Source organism: Charadrius vociferus, unplaced genomic scaffold (assembly GCF_000708025.1).
Source record: "Charadrius vociferus isolate BGI_N301 unplaced genomic scaffold, ASM70802v2 scaffold72, whole genome shotgun sequence".
NCBI classification, from domain to species: domain Eukaryota; kingdom Metazoa; phylum Chordata; class Aves; order Charadriiformes; family Charadriidae; genus Charadrius; species Charadrius vociferus.
The window spans coordinates 1,240,971-1,256,103 of record NW_009647830.1 but is presented as its reverse complement, the minus strand read 5'-3'; positions in this window follow the sequence as shown (position 1 = coordinate 1,256,103).

The following is a 15,133-nucleotide window of genomic DNA, read 5'->3' as shown; positions in this document are numbered from 1 at the left end:
TACCTTTCTGAATCTGTTAGTTTGGGAAAGAAGTAGAGAGAGATATTAGCATGCTTAGGGATTTTGTAGTTTCAGGTGGGGAAAAATTTGAAGTGACTGGTGGGGATGGGGGGTTCCCAGCCATGGTGCGAGGACTGATCCTTCTGCGAGAGAAGAGACTGAGTGCGATGAAAGCACTGTGTTGGCTTTCTGTAAGAAATCCCAAAGGATAAAGATTACTTACCCTAGGAAATACCTGAAAATTGAAGTTGTTCTTCCAGAGGAAGTTAGCCATATGGCATTATTCTTGTGAAAACACCTTAAAAATATTTTAATGAACATTTTAATGGTATGAAGTTCAACAAGGCCAAGTGCTGTGTCCTGCACTTAGGTCGTAACAAGCCCATGCAGCGTTAAAGGCTTGGGGAAGAATGGCTGGAAAGTTGCCCGGTGGAGAAGGACCTGAGGGTGTTGGTTGACAGCCGGTTGAATATGAGCCGGCAGTGTGCCCAGGTGGCCAAGAAGGCCAACGACATCCTGGCCTGTATCGGGAGTATTGTGGTGAGCAGGACTAGGGAAGTGATCGTTCCCCTATATTTGGCACTCGTGAGGCTCCACCTCAAGTACTGTGTTCAGTTTTGGGCCCCTCGCTATAAGAAAGACATTGATGTGCTGGAGCATGTCCAGAGAAGGGCAAGGAAGCTGGTGAAGGGTCTGGAGAACAAATCTTATGAGGAGCAGCTGAGGGAAATGGGATTGTTTAGCCTGGAGTAAAGGAGGCTGAGGGGAGACCTTATCACTCTCTACAACTACCTGAAAGAAGGTTGTAGAGAGGTGGGGATCAGTCTCTTCTCCCAAGTAACAAGCGGTAGGACAAGAGGAAATGGCCTCAAATTATGCCAGGGGAGGTTTAGATTGGATATTGGGAAAAAGTTCTTCACAGAAAGGGATGTCAAACACTGGAACAGGCTGCCCAGGGAAGTGGTGGATTTGCCATCCCTGGAGGTATTTAAAAGATGGGTAGATGTGGTGCTGAGGGACATGGTTTAGTGGTGGTTTTGGCTGTGTTAGGTTGACGGTTGGACTTGATGATCTTAAAGGTCCTTTCCAACCTAGACAATTCTATGATTCTATGATTTTACTTGAAGAAGACTACAGGCTTGAACGTAGTATTGTTTTGCTTCTCCGCTGCAGAAATGTAGACGAGATTTAAAAGCCACAGTAATTTATGAGCTGTACTTAGAACCCATAAAGAGATATCTCAGTTTCAGAATTGTTTCATTCCTGATGTGATTTAGAAGATTAAACTGTCATATTTTAGCACAGATAGATGACCATCATTGCTATAATTAATCATGTACAATAAATTCTATTATTTAGAAGCTACTTCATCTAAAAGTTGAAAATATTTTTTATATAATACAAAATGAAGTAGATTAGTTAAGCTTTATAATTACATTTTGTATATATGTGTTGATTTGTTTCATATGCAGAGGCTATTTACTTTTCAAAATAATCTAATATTCTGAATGCATACTACAAAACAATACAGTAATAGAGTGTTTGCTAATGACTTCAATTTAAGGACAGCCCGCCTAATAGCTGAGATAAGATGTTACTAAAACCCTGTGCTAATGATTTGAAAATTACTACTAAAATTGTGTTCAGTCTACGATGGGTTGCAGACGTAATTGTGCCAATAAATATCCAAGTCAGTCCTGATTTTCAAGCTCATATCATGATTACTATGAGTTTTAGAAGTCAGACAGGGCTAAATCATGCTGTTGTGCTCACATGAATAGTCTCTTTCGTGACTCCGGTCATTTAAGTAAAGAAAGCAAGCACACCCTTGCTAGACAGGAATGCATTAAACATTGATAACCGACTGGTCAAAATTGCTTAACTGTGCTCATTCCTTGAAATTCTCTCTCCTGAAATTTGGCCTATATACTATCCTGAGTATAAGTTTGTGTGTAGATATATGGAATTTTAAAATGTGGCTAAGATAGAATTCTATTCCGATCTATAGATAACTGTAAACATTGTGCGTGTACTGGTGTCACTACCGCCTTTTTACACGTTACTTAGGTGTTCAAAGTGTTCATCTAGGACAAGGGAAATCTGAGTTCAGTTTTCTTCTCTACCTGTATGTCACTAAAGTTGAATCTTCCAGCTTCTGGAAAATGCTCTAAAAAGTACAAGGTATTCCAGAAGGTCAATCATAGCTCCTCATAGAAGGGATCGTGTGTCAGTTTGTCCAATGGCTCAGAGATTCTGTTTAGTTTCTGGTCTCTAATATGGGCTGCTTATGTAGTTTACCCTAAATAGGAAGAAAATAAAATATATGAAATAGATCTTAGGACAGAAACTGAACTGTAATTCATTGTTTTCAGTGAGCCACCTTCAGCGTGGTACAACCCCAGAGGAGCCTTCCATTTTGCAATTGGCCTGTGAGAAGAGGGTTGTGTCTTTGTGCCTTCTGAAGAGGTATGAGCATGAGATGGGGCTAGAGCTGGATTGTCTTAGCGATACTGAGATATTTCTGGGAGTTGCCCGAGGCAAAATTGTGCAATCCCATAGTACTATTTCACTGCTGGATCAACAGTTTATAAGTCAGAATTTGGGGTTTGTGCATGAAAATCTCTGCGGTTTGTGGCCCAAAGCTTTTCCACAACCTCCTATTTCAGTGCCGACAAAATTTCAGCCTGTGTTCTTAAAAAAAAACCTGGGGCTCTGGCACAGTGAATTCTTTTTTTTTTTTCTTTTTTTTTTTTCCCTCCATTCAGAAACAGAATGAAAACCTGTGCACAGCTACTTGTAAGGTGCGACACTTAGAAGTGTTTGTCTAAAACTGACAAGGTGGGGATTGTGTATTCCTTCTGCTCCCCGCTGCAAGGTGAGGCAGCAAACCAGCTGACTTATGGCTGTGTCAACCCCCTTGCTGAAAAGTGGTGGCTGAGGCTGCATCCTAAGGTACCTGATTAGGAGAAGCGCTTTACAAGCATGCAGTCGGTGGTGTGTGCTGGCATGGTCTCGGAGGTGAGCTGGGAGGATGCCAAGGAAGGCAGATGTGGCTTTAGAGGAGCAGATAAAGGGGCAGCACCATGGTGTACCTGCCTCGGTGGTGCAAATTCCCTACTACTGACCAGAGGAGAATTAAGAGGCTCCTGGCAGGCTCGGAGCCATGCAGCTGCAAGCTGTGAGGAGCGGTGGTAAAAGGCTGTATTCAGCTGTAGGTCAGGGAGAGAAAAGCAAGGCTAAGCAAGGAACATGGGAGGCTTAATTCACTTGGCTGCTTCTCTTCCCATTGCAGCTGTTCTACTTCAGGTTATTTACCAGGCCTGAATTCTTTCTTTATTCATCATTGTTGACTGTAGTTAGCTTGCTTTGAGTTTGAAAGGAGCTAAGAGTCAATTATGTGTCTGGGAGCTTCTGAATGTCTTAAGTGTGGTAGATGGCTGCAACCCCTACCGCTCACATCTAATGAGGTAAGGCAGCCAGCTGCTAGCCTCCGGTCCGGCGTGAGTCTGCAGAAACGCTCAGAACAGCCAAACAAAAGCAAATGGGAAGGGAGGGAACCATGTCTGCGGGGGTTTGCAGGGCATCTGGGCACTGTTCGCTCTGCCTCACCGCTTGCCCTTGAACGGCCCCCGTGTTCTCAGGGCAGGGGTGCTGCTGTACACCATGTGTTTGGTACTGCCTGGTGCAGGTGGACTGTCTTCAGGTGCTTCAAGGTAATGGAAAGGTAAGCTTAATGAGCAGGGAGTGAAATTCTGGGCTGCAGTGATGGTACCACGTCAGAGCTCCAGCTCTTGGTGTCTGGCATTGCTCACTACCTGCTTGTTTTCTAGGTTGTGTCTTGCCTCTGCTCACGAGTGCTTGTGCTAATGCAACAGTGGTTTACTGACGTATACTTTACAGCATCGTTTACCTCACCTCTGCTTCTAGTCCCCAATCTGTTGGATTTACCCTAGAGAGTTCACTTTGCTCTTCACCTCTGCTGACTCCTCTGCCTTGTATCTTAGTTAATTATCTGTAGACAAAGCCACACTTGATGCCTTATCAACTAGAAAGACTGAATTAATCAGCTTTGTTAGGCAAAGGTTATAGCAAGGGGGTGACCATCCTATCCATCTGTTCACTCGTCTCCTGAAGAGTAACCATAACAGAACTCTTAAAAATCCTATTAATGGATTATAGGTCAATAGCCTAGACACTCTGATAGCACTGCAAGGAACTATGGACAAAATGTCTGGGATTAATGGATTTTCTGAAGACTTTTATAAGGTCTTTTATAGATGTTTCCCTCTCAAATGCTAATATGTTCTGCAAGTAGAAAGAAAATGGCTTTTTACCACTGTATTCCCTTGATGTGGCTAGGCAAAGCAGGGAGGTACCTTAAACTATGTAAAATGCATTGACTTGATCAATTCATATGTAAAGTTCAAGGAGAAAACTTTGGCCTTTTGCCTTCAGAAGTAATCATCCAAGTCACAGAATTATCTCATCTTGACGCATGAGGAGTCTCATGCATTGAAATTCAAAAGTTCACCCAATTTACTACTGGTGATCAAGTGGGCAAAATGTGCTGGGGAAGCATCAGACAATTCACTGTGCAGCATACCTTGCAGAGGCGAATCCAATCTCCCTCAGATTCTGTCTTTTAGAAAAGTGTTATACAAGTAGGCTAAGAAATTCTGTCAACTTCTTTATCCTTTAATTACGGAAACTTCCTTTCATTCGGAGGTGTATTGTAACCTATTCAAATGTTAGGGCTCTAAATACTGTGTTTGTGCTTAGTTTGCAGTAAGCACGGCTGTGCGACAGGGTGACCATTTATCTCTGTTCTTTTTCGCCTTGACAGCTAGACTTGACATCTCGAATTGCTGCAGCGTACACTCACATCCAGAATAGGGCACAAAGGGTGCAGAACTGTTTATCGAATCTTTTGTCCCTTATGTCCATTAATGCACAACACTGAAGAAAACGAAACGATTAAATATGGGAAACTGAAGATTTATGCCATTGCTGGGAATTTGCTGCTATTATCTCCAGTGCTAAAATATCATTTAAGTTTTGCACCTTTCCCCATTATTGTTCCGCAAGACGGAAGGGGTCTGCAAGGTCTGAGGATAATTGGGACTTGGTCCCAGATACATACACAATCCACATCTTTTCTGGAAGAGTCAGTAATTGCAGGTGTTTAAATTTTTATATTTATGCACCAGAAATAATTCTAGTCTTCTGTCTAGATTTTTTTTCTTTTGAGGGGTATCAAGACTTCTGATTATAAGCAGAGCAAATCTGGCTGTTCACTAGGTCTGCTAGTTTCCCGAGCCTTCTTTGCACTTCTTCCAAGCTCTCAGAAAAGTATCCGGTATCATGTCACGCTCTTCAATCTCTCTGGATGAAGATCGGGGCTCTCACTGAGAAATTTCTCCTCCTTCTTGCTGAGGCATATCCCAGAGAAAGGTGATGCAAAGATCTCCTCCTGTCACAGGGCTCAGGCTCTACAAGGAGCTAGTTTGCCCAGGTTGCTGAGGTTTATACTGCCACCCACAATAAAAAAAAAAAAAAACCAAAAGAGTTTACAGAATAACCCTCTCCCCATCCCTCAAAAGCAGAGAGTTCAAGAGAAGCCTGTGACACTGGCCAGGAAAAAACAGCTCCTCTTCCTCACCAGGAGAGCATTGGAGAACTGTTTTTTTTTTTCATTTTCAGGAGCAACCCTGAAAGCAGTCGTCAAGCAAAGCTGGAATCAGGCTGAGAAAGTGGGGACACACGTCTGGAGTGGCAAAGGTCCTTCTCGGTAACAGCAAAACCTGGGCCACAACTGTCTTTAGCACTGTGCTCCTGGGGAGCTTCTGGAGGTGTCTGACCCGGGAACTGACCAAGACTGCTGAGATTTATCTTTGAGGTGTGAAAAGCGCTCAGCATGAGCTCATCGGGCAGTGCGTTGGGCAGGGTTCAAACAAGGAGCTGTACAGTGCTGGCAAGTTGTGCTTACTTATCACCCTAGCTTAAATGACTGCCCAGCCAGATAGGCACTTCATTCTTTTTATGTCACAGGTTGCTTTAAAAAAAAAAAGAAAATAAAAAATCAGCTTGCAAACATTTGGACATCTTTATGAAGGTCAGGATTTGCACACGAATTGTCTCTGAATATCACAAATTCCTTCCTGCCTTCGCATTTCTGAGAAAGCAGATGTAAATCCTAAGGGATGAACAATACAGGTATTGTCTGGACAGTTCTGTGTAAATCTGCCTTGACCAATTCCCTAAAAATTGTGTCAGCAATATGTTTTGTTTTGTCAAGGTTTTGTTTTTAATCTGAACCCAGCGATCTGAATTGATGTTTCTTTTTGCTGCTTTCACATCTTTGCTGTCGTCTGTCACACATTTCATCTGGAAGCCTATGAGTAACAGTTTGGCTAGAGCCTAGGACGAAAAGAGAAACCTGCTTGTAAAGAAAGGTAATTGACACAGTAAGAGTTCAGGCCAAATCCCTTCCACAAACAGTCCCGCTGCAGTCAGTGTGACTAGTTGTGTGAATAAGGCAAACAGGATTTGGCTCCTGCTGCAGTCCCAGCCACCTTTTATCATCGGAAGGAGAGAAAACCACCATAAAATTAAGTAGGTATCATCCTCCCCGCATTCCTAGTGTAACTATTTTAACTGGAATGCCTCATAAACAGATAAAGGCACTCCCGAGCTTTGGGATGATCATTTTTTAAATGACCATTTAGGGCTGGATTATGGTTTTACATTTTCACCTTGGAGCTTTTAAGGGCTGTTTGGGACATTAAGCACTAACCTATCAAAGCCTAAACTGAAAGGCAATGTTGCTTGCGGTCGTACAGCCCAGCGAAATAATATAGTTTTGCTGCTGTTAATAGGTAAATACTTTCATTTCTGGAAAGAAAATGGTGATTCAAAAACGTTTGATGCCCCTAAAACTCTCACAGCAGCTGGATATTTTACATTGGTTTCTATAATATTCTTATGATAACATTCCTATCCCGCAGGGGTCTGCTTGAATATCAGAGCACTCATCTTTTTTAAGTTTTGCATAATGTGAGATATTAAAATTAAGGCTGGTGTTTACTGTTCAGTTCTTATACGCATATTCCACATTCACAGCTAGATATTATTTCCCTTGGAAATGCTTTCTGTCCCTGCCAGTTACTGAATGCAATCAGATAGCTTTGCATGGGCCAGCATACCAATTAAGTACCACGCCTGGGATGCGCGCTGTTTCCTCCATCAGAAGCTCAATGGCTCATCGGCGAGTGAGCCGTGTATATTGATAAGGAGAAATCCTGACTCCACAATGGAGGCAGAATCCGTTTCTTGAAACTGCTTTCAGCAGGCGGTTTGAGGAGGGAAGGGGAAAGGGGGCAGGCGACATGTAAAATGGCTAGAAAAATGAAACAGGAGGAAAGATTAATGGAAGCGGGATCAGAAAAACATTCAATTAGAACTTGCAGGCCTGGTCACATTACTCTGTGTTACTGTACATCTTGTCATTATCCAAATCTGTTGCTAAACTGTGGGCATTTGTCTTCATTATGCGGTAAAATGGTATAATGAATAGGTTACAAATATGATGGAGGAAATGCCCTGGAATTATCACAATGCCCGAGAATGAAAAATGCCTTAATTTAAATTATTGGTGTGCGGCATCTGCCAAGTGCACAGACAGATGTGAAGAGTGGAGCGTGATTTTGTTCTGATGCTGCCTCCGAAGTTTCTGTTCCACTTCAAAGAGGTTTTCAAGCTGAATCCTTCCCTGAAAGCCAATGTCAGGGATGTGATACAACAGAGAGCAGCATTTGACATATTTCTTAGCTGCGAGGAACTGCACAGCCTGATATTTTAGGTCCGGTTTTGGAGCCTTCTGCAAGCAGCACTCACCCACATTTCAGGTGGAGAGCTGGTTTATGTATAGATTATGACTTTTAACAATGAAATGAAATATGAGGTGGGAAAAAAGCTACTATCTCAGCCTAGTTAATTAGACATAATTTAGTCTTCAAAAATTGCACTGATCCATACAGATATGTTACCTTTCAAGCTCAATTTTACATTTGACTGATTATTATCTTCTGGAAAGACATTTTCAGGGGTTTTAAACCTAACATTTGGCCTACTTTAAAATTGTCAGAGTCTGAAAATCAGTACCACTACATAATAAAGAATTTTATATTAGGATCAGGATATAAATGAATATTTTACTAAAAGTTCAAATAAAATCTTAAATAATATTAAAGTACTATTTCAGTAGCCCAATCTGGAGAATAGCCCTCCTCTTCCTAGAGGTGTATTAGCTTTAGTAGAGCTTCCTAAGGACCGCAAGGACTGCCCACCCAGTCTGAAGTCCACACTTCCAAACTCCTCAGGAAGTACGTGTCCTAAAAATAATCTGTACCTGGTAGAAGGAGAATGAGAAGTCACACGGTCATCCAGCAAGGATGCAAACCTAGAGCTGGAGGAAGTCTGTCAGCTTAGTCCTCTGCTAGAGATCCTTTGAGTGATCTTCAGCATGTCTTGCTCTGTGCCTGGGCTTCATTTCTCCATCTGAAAAATGGGCATAAGGAGGGATGGAAGAAGGAAAGCTGAAGGGATACCCTAGCAGGGAATGCTCTGACTAAGCTGGACTTTGTGGGACACTTAACGTTTAGAGCAGTGAGTTTGATGGAAGCAACCTAGTAGATTCTTTCCTTCAGTTTTCGAAGACTGTCACTCACTGCTGCAGTTCATGGCACTGCACTCAGGTAGTGCAATATACGAAAAGATGTTTTCTACCTCGTGTCTGAAAAGTGAAGCACTCTGAAGGAGTGTACGGATGTTCTTACTAACTTCTTAATCTTGTGTTGATATCTTTATCTTGATTTACATGTGTTACTTTGACATCAGATCAAATACTTGGATGAGATTTCACTTCTATATGGGCATTATTTTATATTGTATTAGATTTAATGATATACAGCTATCTTTGCTTCATTGTGAATGGTAGCTATATTTTAAATGGATAATATGCTGAAGCTGATAGGATTGTATCTATCATTCAGAGGATAACTCTAGTCTTAAACTTCATAAATGCTCTTAGATTCTTCATGGTAATGTTTCACTGTTAAATTGCACATTTAGAACCAGATGGCTCAGAAAATTGATAAGATGATACCAAATCTCTCACCTCTCAGTCGTTGTTGGGTTGAATCCAGCCCTGGTTCAGAGTAACCAAAAGTTGCTATCGTCTGACAGCTGTTTTGTGGCTTAGATGTTTCCAAGTGGACAGGTGTCCACAACAGGGGGAAAAAAAATCATCACCTGCACAGATTGAGAGCTGCAGCAGAGGAGAGTTTATGGGCACTGAAAACAGAGTAACTTCGCTGATCATCAGGTATGTGTGTTGCAAAATAGAGTCTACACCTCTTTCTGGAGATGTCTAAGATGTCTAAATTCTGCTGCACCACTTTGGTTCATCAGTGCCTGTTAGTAAGCTTGTGTAACTTCTTTCATGAGTTATAAATTCACCTAAATGCGCATAAGATGAAATGCTATAATGTTTTCCCTCCCTTTGAAATAAAGCTCTGATCTTTACAGCTTACAAGCTAGCTCCCTGATGAACAAACAGTTCATTACAGAACCTGTAAAACGACAACAGTGTAGAAAAATATTTATAATGATAGGGGGATGCCAAGACTAAAGAAGCAAGATGATCTCCCTGTTTTTTTAATCATTATTTCTTAGCATAGCATGTCTGGCACAAAAGGGAAAGAATAGTCCCCGTTCTGCAGATAGGGCCAGAGGGAATGATCTATCATTGATAGGAGTTAGATGTATATTTACAAGAAGGATGCATGGTGTGAGATCTAAAATGATGATTCTGACTACTTATCATTAATGCCAGGGGGAAACTTGATGATGTGATTCACGTGGTAGCCTGAGACATGGGAGGCCCATGTCCTTTTGCTGCTTTTGCCCAGAGACTTTTTGTGTGTCTTTGAACTAGTCCCTGGGCTTTAGTTTCCTTAATGTAGAAGAAGGAGGATATCACTAAATGCAGCAGTGAGAATTAAGTTTATTCAGGTCTGCGTGTGAGTGCCTCGCAGTGACAGCCCCGGTAGGAGATCTGGCTCAACAGACAGAGCTCCAGTTAGACCTCTTAGGAAAGAAAAGATTAGCAAGCCTGGCTGTGTTTGCTTTGCGTTAGTATTTTTATTTCTTTTCTTTCTCACACATCTGTGTTGATCCTGCACAGTGTGGCGACGGTACTCCCAACCTGCAGACACAACCAGCTGTGACTGCCGTACGCTGCCCTGCCCGGTTTGGCCAGCAATGCCCCAGCCTGAGCTGGGGCCATGACTGTCCTCTCTGGAGGAGCCAAGAGCAGGGATGTGTCCCTTGGTGCCTGGTGTTGCCCCTCCGCCATCTGGAGCCAGAGGCGTGCAGCTGCCTGGTGTAGTCAGCAGACATGGTGCTGCTGCTGAGACAAGGATGGGTGTGAGCAATAACAGCCTGATGTGCAAGTTCAACACGGTGTCCCCTCTCAGAGGGAAAGCATGACTTTTGTACTGGGCGCTACCGATGGAGTGAGTATCAAAGTGGTAAATGTGGCACAGGGGAAAAAGTTGCACTCTTCCCAGCTATTTGAGAATAATTATATACCAATTAATTGAGGAAAATGGCATCTGACGCTGTCAGTGTTCTGAAGTGTCACATATTAGACCCCAAAAAGTAAATGAGACACATATTCATTTTAATTAAAATGTTATCAAGAGGTGCTGTTGACCAAGAAGCCCATTAACAATAATCTGCTTTAGTAACAACTGAGCGAGTCAATTTATTGAACTGAACTAAAAAGCAAACCCGGTAACAACTGCCCACTGAGCAAGTATTTGATCTTTCAGTTTTCTCTGATTAGCAGGGGGAGGCGTTCCCTGAATATTACAGACTTTTGTCTTCTTCCTTACTACCTTGTCGTAACTTGTAGAAACTGTCTCCATGGCGCAATCAGCATTTGCTCATCAAACTTAAAAGGGAGCTTTGCTAGCAGATCCAACTTGAAAGAAAACATTTATAGAGAGATCAGTTGCCAGGTACCATTATTTTCTTTTGTGCCTCAGCTGTTAAAATCTTTGCACAGGATGGACTGTTTTCCTTGGAGATCTGGCTATTTTACACACAGAGGCTAACTCACAAGATTTGGGGGCTGCAATAAAGGTTACTTGCAAGGAAAAATGACATGGTTGCACAAATTTACCTTTTCAAGTTAAATTCATTAAATTCACTCTTCTGGATTGATTGCTGTGTGCTAAGGAGCATTAAACTGGCCAGAGATTTCCTGAGAAGGGTTCTGCCTTTATAGGCGGTCTCAATACGGGCATAAAGCTGGCAATGATGACCCAGTTACTGCTTGTATCAGGGGCACTGGGAGGTTTGATGCCTTATGCTTTGCTCTGCTGTCAGCGTCAGAAAGCAAAACAGCCCTGCTGCAGCCCTAATCTCTGCCCCGGGCCATTTTGGGGAGCCACACCAGGCTACTCCCTGTGGCCTCTCTTTGCTGTGCTTTTACCATGGTGCCAGTCGTCATTTAGCACAAGAAAAATTACAAAATCCCTTCCCACCTTCCTTTTGCTGTAGGTTGGTGAAAAAAGTCACCCCCTTTGCTTTGAAGTTCCCCGTTATTCCAGAAACAGGCATTATTTCAGAATAAATTCAAGTGGTATCATGCATAAAATGAAATGGACTCGTTCCTATATGTCCAAATGACAGTACCAATGACAGTGGGTTAGTCCTCTTTTCACAGGAAGGAGTTCAAAGCTTTGGATTCTTCCTGAATCTATCAGCAAGCAAGATGCATCGGTTTTCCTGGACGCGGGATAGCATACCAGGTCCAGAAGCCCTCCAGATGTCTTTCTGAAAGCTCTGTTTTAACAGTTGTGATCTAAGAAGAAGGAATTTTTATAGCGATTCTGCCAACTTCTGTCTGACAGAACATTTTAGGTGGGAAAATGAATCCTGTCAAAAAGGCACTGATGCCTTTTAAGTCCTACTGTGGACAATAGACACATCTGTCACTTACTGTTCAGGGGGCATGCCATGTTGAGCAAAACTGAAAGTCAATGAGACTTAGTGTACTTCACTCATTTTGAAAACAATATCCAGTGACTACTGGTCCAGAAGTTCACTCTTGAGTGTATTTAGGGTAGAAAGAACTGCAGCTGCTACTGAAAGTGAAAAGATTGATGCTAAAAGTGATTTTAAGGTTTCTTTATTTTTCACGTAAAGTTGGTCAACATTCTTTTTAGAAATCTAGACATTTATGAAGATAAATTTCATTGTATGTGTATCATCTACTTTGCAAACAGAATCTGAAGGATTCTTGCATTTTATTGTGAAACACTTTGAAGATTTGGAAGATTTGGAAGATTTGGCAGGAAATAAAGAAGTGAAAAACTAAAGGAATGACTACACAGAACTTTAAAATGTCTTTTAGAAAATGAACTTCAGCACAAAATTTTCTTGTCTTTTGACAATTTAAAAGTAATTGTATTGGTACTAGAACATTTGCAATTATTTCCAGTAGAGGTATTGCAGTGAGTAGATAGTGGAACTCTCAAAAGAATTAATATAATGTAATCCCATTATGTCTGATCTGCAGCCCATCAACAGGGAAGATTCTTGGCTCCACAAGACTATTTTCCTAGCTAAGTGTAAACGTATCTTCAAATGTTAAATGCTGTGATAAAGTAGTATGTAGAAATCTATGTTAGTTTCTCCACCCACTCTCTTGTTTTGTGAGACACTGGTGACTTTTCACTTGTATGCACTGGAGTCTTTTGAAGGTACTTTAAAAAATGATGTCATGTTTTAGTGGTTTGTAAGCTGTCTGCTCCTCTTCAGCTTGTGGGGTTGGGGATCCAGCCCAGATGCAATCCCTTTAGCTTCACCGGAATAACCAACAGATGTGAGCACCCAGCAGCCCTGTCACAGGCTGATCTCTGGTGCAGTGGTGCCACCTTACCCAGCCTATGTGGTACTAAGTGGAACAGTGAGATAATTTGGTCCTAGTGGTCACTCCCAGCAGAGGACAGGAGTTGGTTTGAACATGTTGCAGGTGGTGTTTTCCTCCAACCCTCAAGAAAGGATTGCCTGCTTAATCTGCCCGGTTATCATTTTGAAATGATAAGCAAAAGTAGAGCTCACTGAGTGTCCAGACCATTTATTTAATTCTTCTGGATTTTTGCGTGAAGACTCAGCTAGTGTTTAGAAAAACCTCATAGGAATTAATTAGGCCTGTTGCTGACAATCTATGGCTGACAACAAGTTATGTAAACCCTGCAAAATATACCGGGCATGGGAGAAGTTACAGCCTATGATAGATTTAGAATCTAAGGGCTAGATTTTTAGATCTTAGTAGTTACTTCATATTGCAAGAGTAGGGAACTTAGGTGGCGCGGCCAGTCGTTCAGGATGTCAGTGCTATTGATGGTAAACACACAACTAGACTTCAAGGTCCAGGCAAGGGTTCTGACTTTAGAGGATCTTCTATTGCTTTCTATTTGTAGCATAATGTAATTTTAATAACATGAATCAGTGTGTTTGGACTTTACAGGAATTTTTTTCCTTAAAACGCAAAATAATGATAAGCCATCCTAATTAAATAGCAGGGCCATAATCAAATGTTGTTTTCTGCCAAGAATCTCTTCAAGAGGAATGCACCTCTGGAGTGTTTTTTTTTGTATTTTTTTTTATGGATAAGAAAGCAAAATTCAGAGGATAAATGGCCTTCAGAATTGTCTTATCTCAGTGAAGCCCTTAAGTGTGCATGGAGGAGGAGATGAGAACATTGACAATGAGGACTAAAAATAATCAGACAGTGGTTTACTGGAAGGACTTTGAAGATGATCGCTCTTGTCCCCGTGTACAGCCTTGCTGTGCTAACAATGCAATTCTCCACCTCAGTCCTGAGCACTGATTACAGCAATTTGGCTGTGGTCATGCACCTGTTTATGTAACTCATAGAAGTGACCAGGCATGGAAAAATAGAAAAACATGCTCTTCACAAGTTGGGGTTTTGGTGTTTTGGTTTTTTTTAATGCATGAAAAATTTAGGGTCTCAGCAAGGAGAGGTAATCCATAGGTGTTCATTTGAGCCAGGTATAGCTTTCCAGATCCTCTCTGGGGAACCAGACACCCACCAAACTGTACTGAATAAAAACATCCAATACGCGTTGACTGCTTTTATTACAGTAAGTTCCTATATTACCAAGAAAACAACACCCAAAATGATAGTAAATGTAAAATTGTCAATATTCTCCATTATTCGTACAGGCTGTGGCAAGAAAATATGGATTGTAACCACGATGAACTGAAAACAGCATTACCAAAATAACTGGAATTTACTCATTACCTGCAGAGTGCAGCTATTACAGTCTACTATGATGAGTGTAGCTGAGGGGTGTAGACATGTTTTGAATGCACAAATCAGCTTCAAAATCGGGCATCTTGCAAACATACTTCTGAAAACTGCTTCTTTTTGTCTTGGTTTCTCTAGTAATGCTAAAATATTTAAAGTCAAGCCAAATATTATTCCCTCTTTACTGCTAGCCCTTTTTCCAAATATCTCATTTTCTCCATAGCTGAGGGGTTTTTTTTGTGGCTTCCTCACCCTCCTTGTCTTGGGACTGGTGAAAGATGACATACCACTTGGTCACAAAGCTGTCATCTTCTAATATGTGTTCACAGCCTGGGTTGTCGACTACTGATCCACAAGTGGGCCTGTAGACTTTTTTTTTTTTCCTGTGTTGCTTCAAATCAAGGCTTATTTACAATCATAGGCAAGTATCTATGCTGACCACCTGCAATCCTTTGGCAGACATTTGGTGTGAATAAATGCTCTCAGCCTAGTGCTAGCCTTCAGTTTCCCATTTGCTCGTCTGCTGTACTTTTGAAGATGGAAGTGGGAATAGCTCCACAACCCTTCTCCTGGTGCACTGAAGCAACTTCTCTCATTGCTTCAAACTACTGGGGAAGAGGCACTTGAGTTTCTGTTCATGAATGTGCCAAAGTTTAACTTTCCAAATTCCATGTACTCTGGCTGACTGAAAGGTTCCTTTTCTGGAAAATCTTCTGCTTTAGCCTGTCC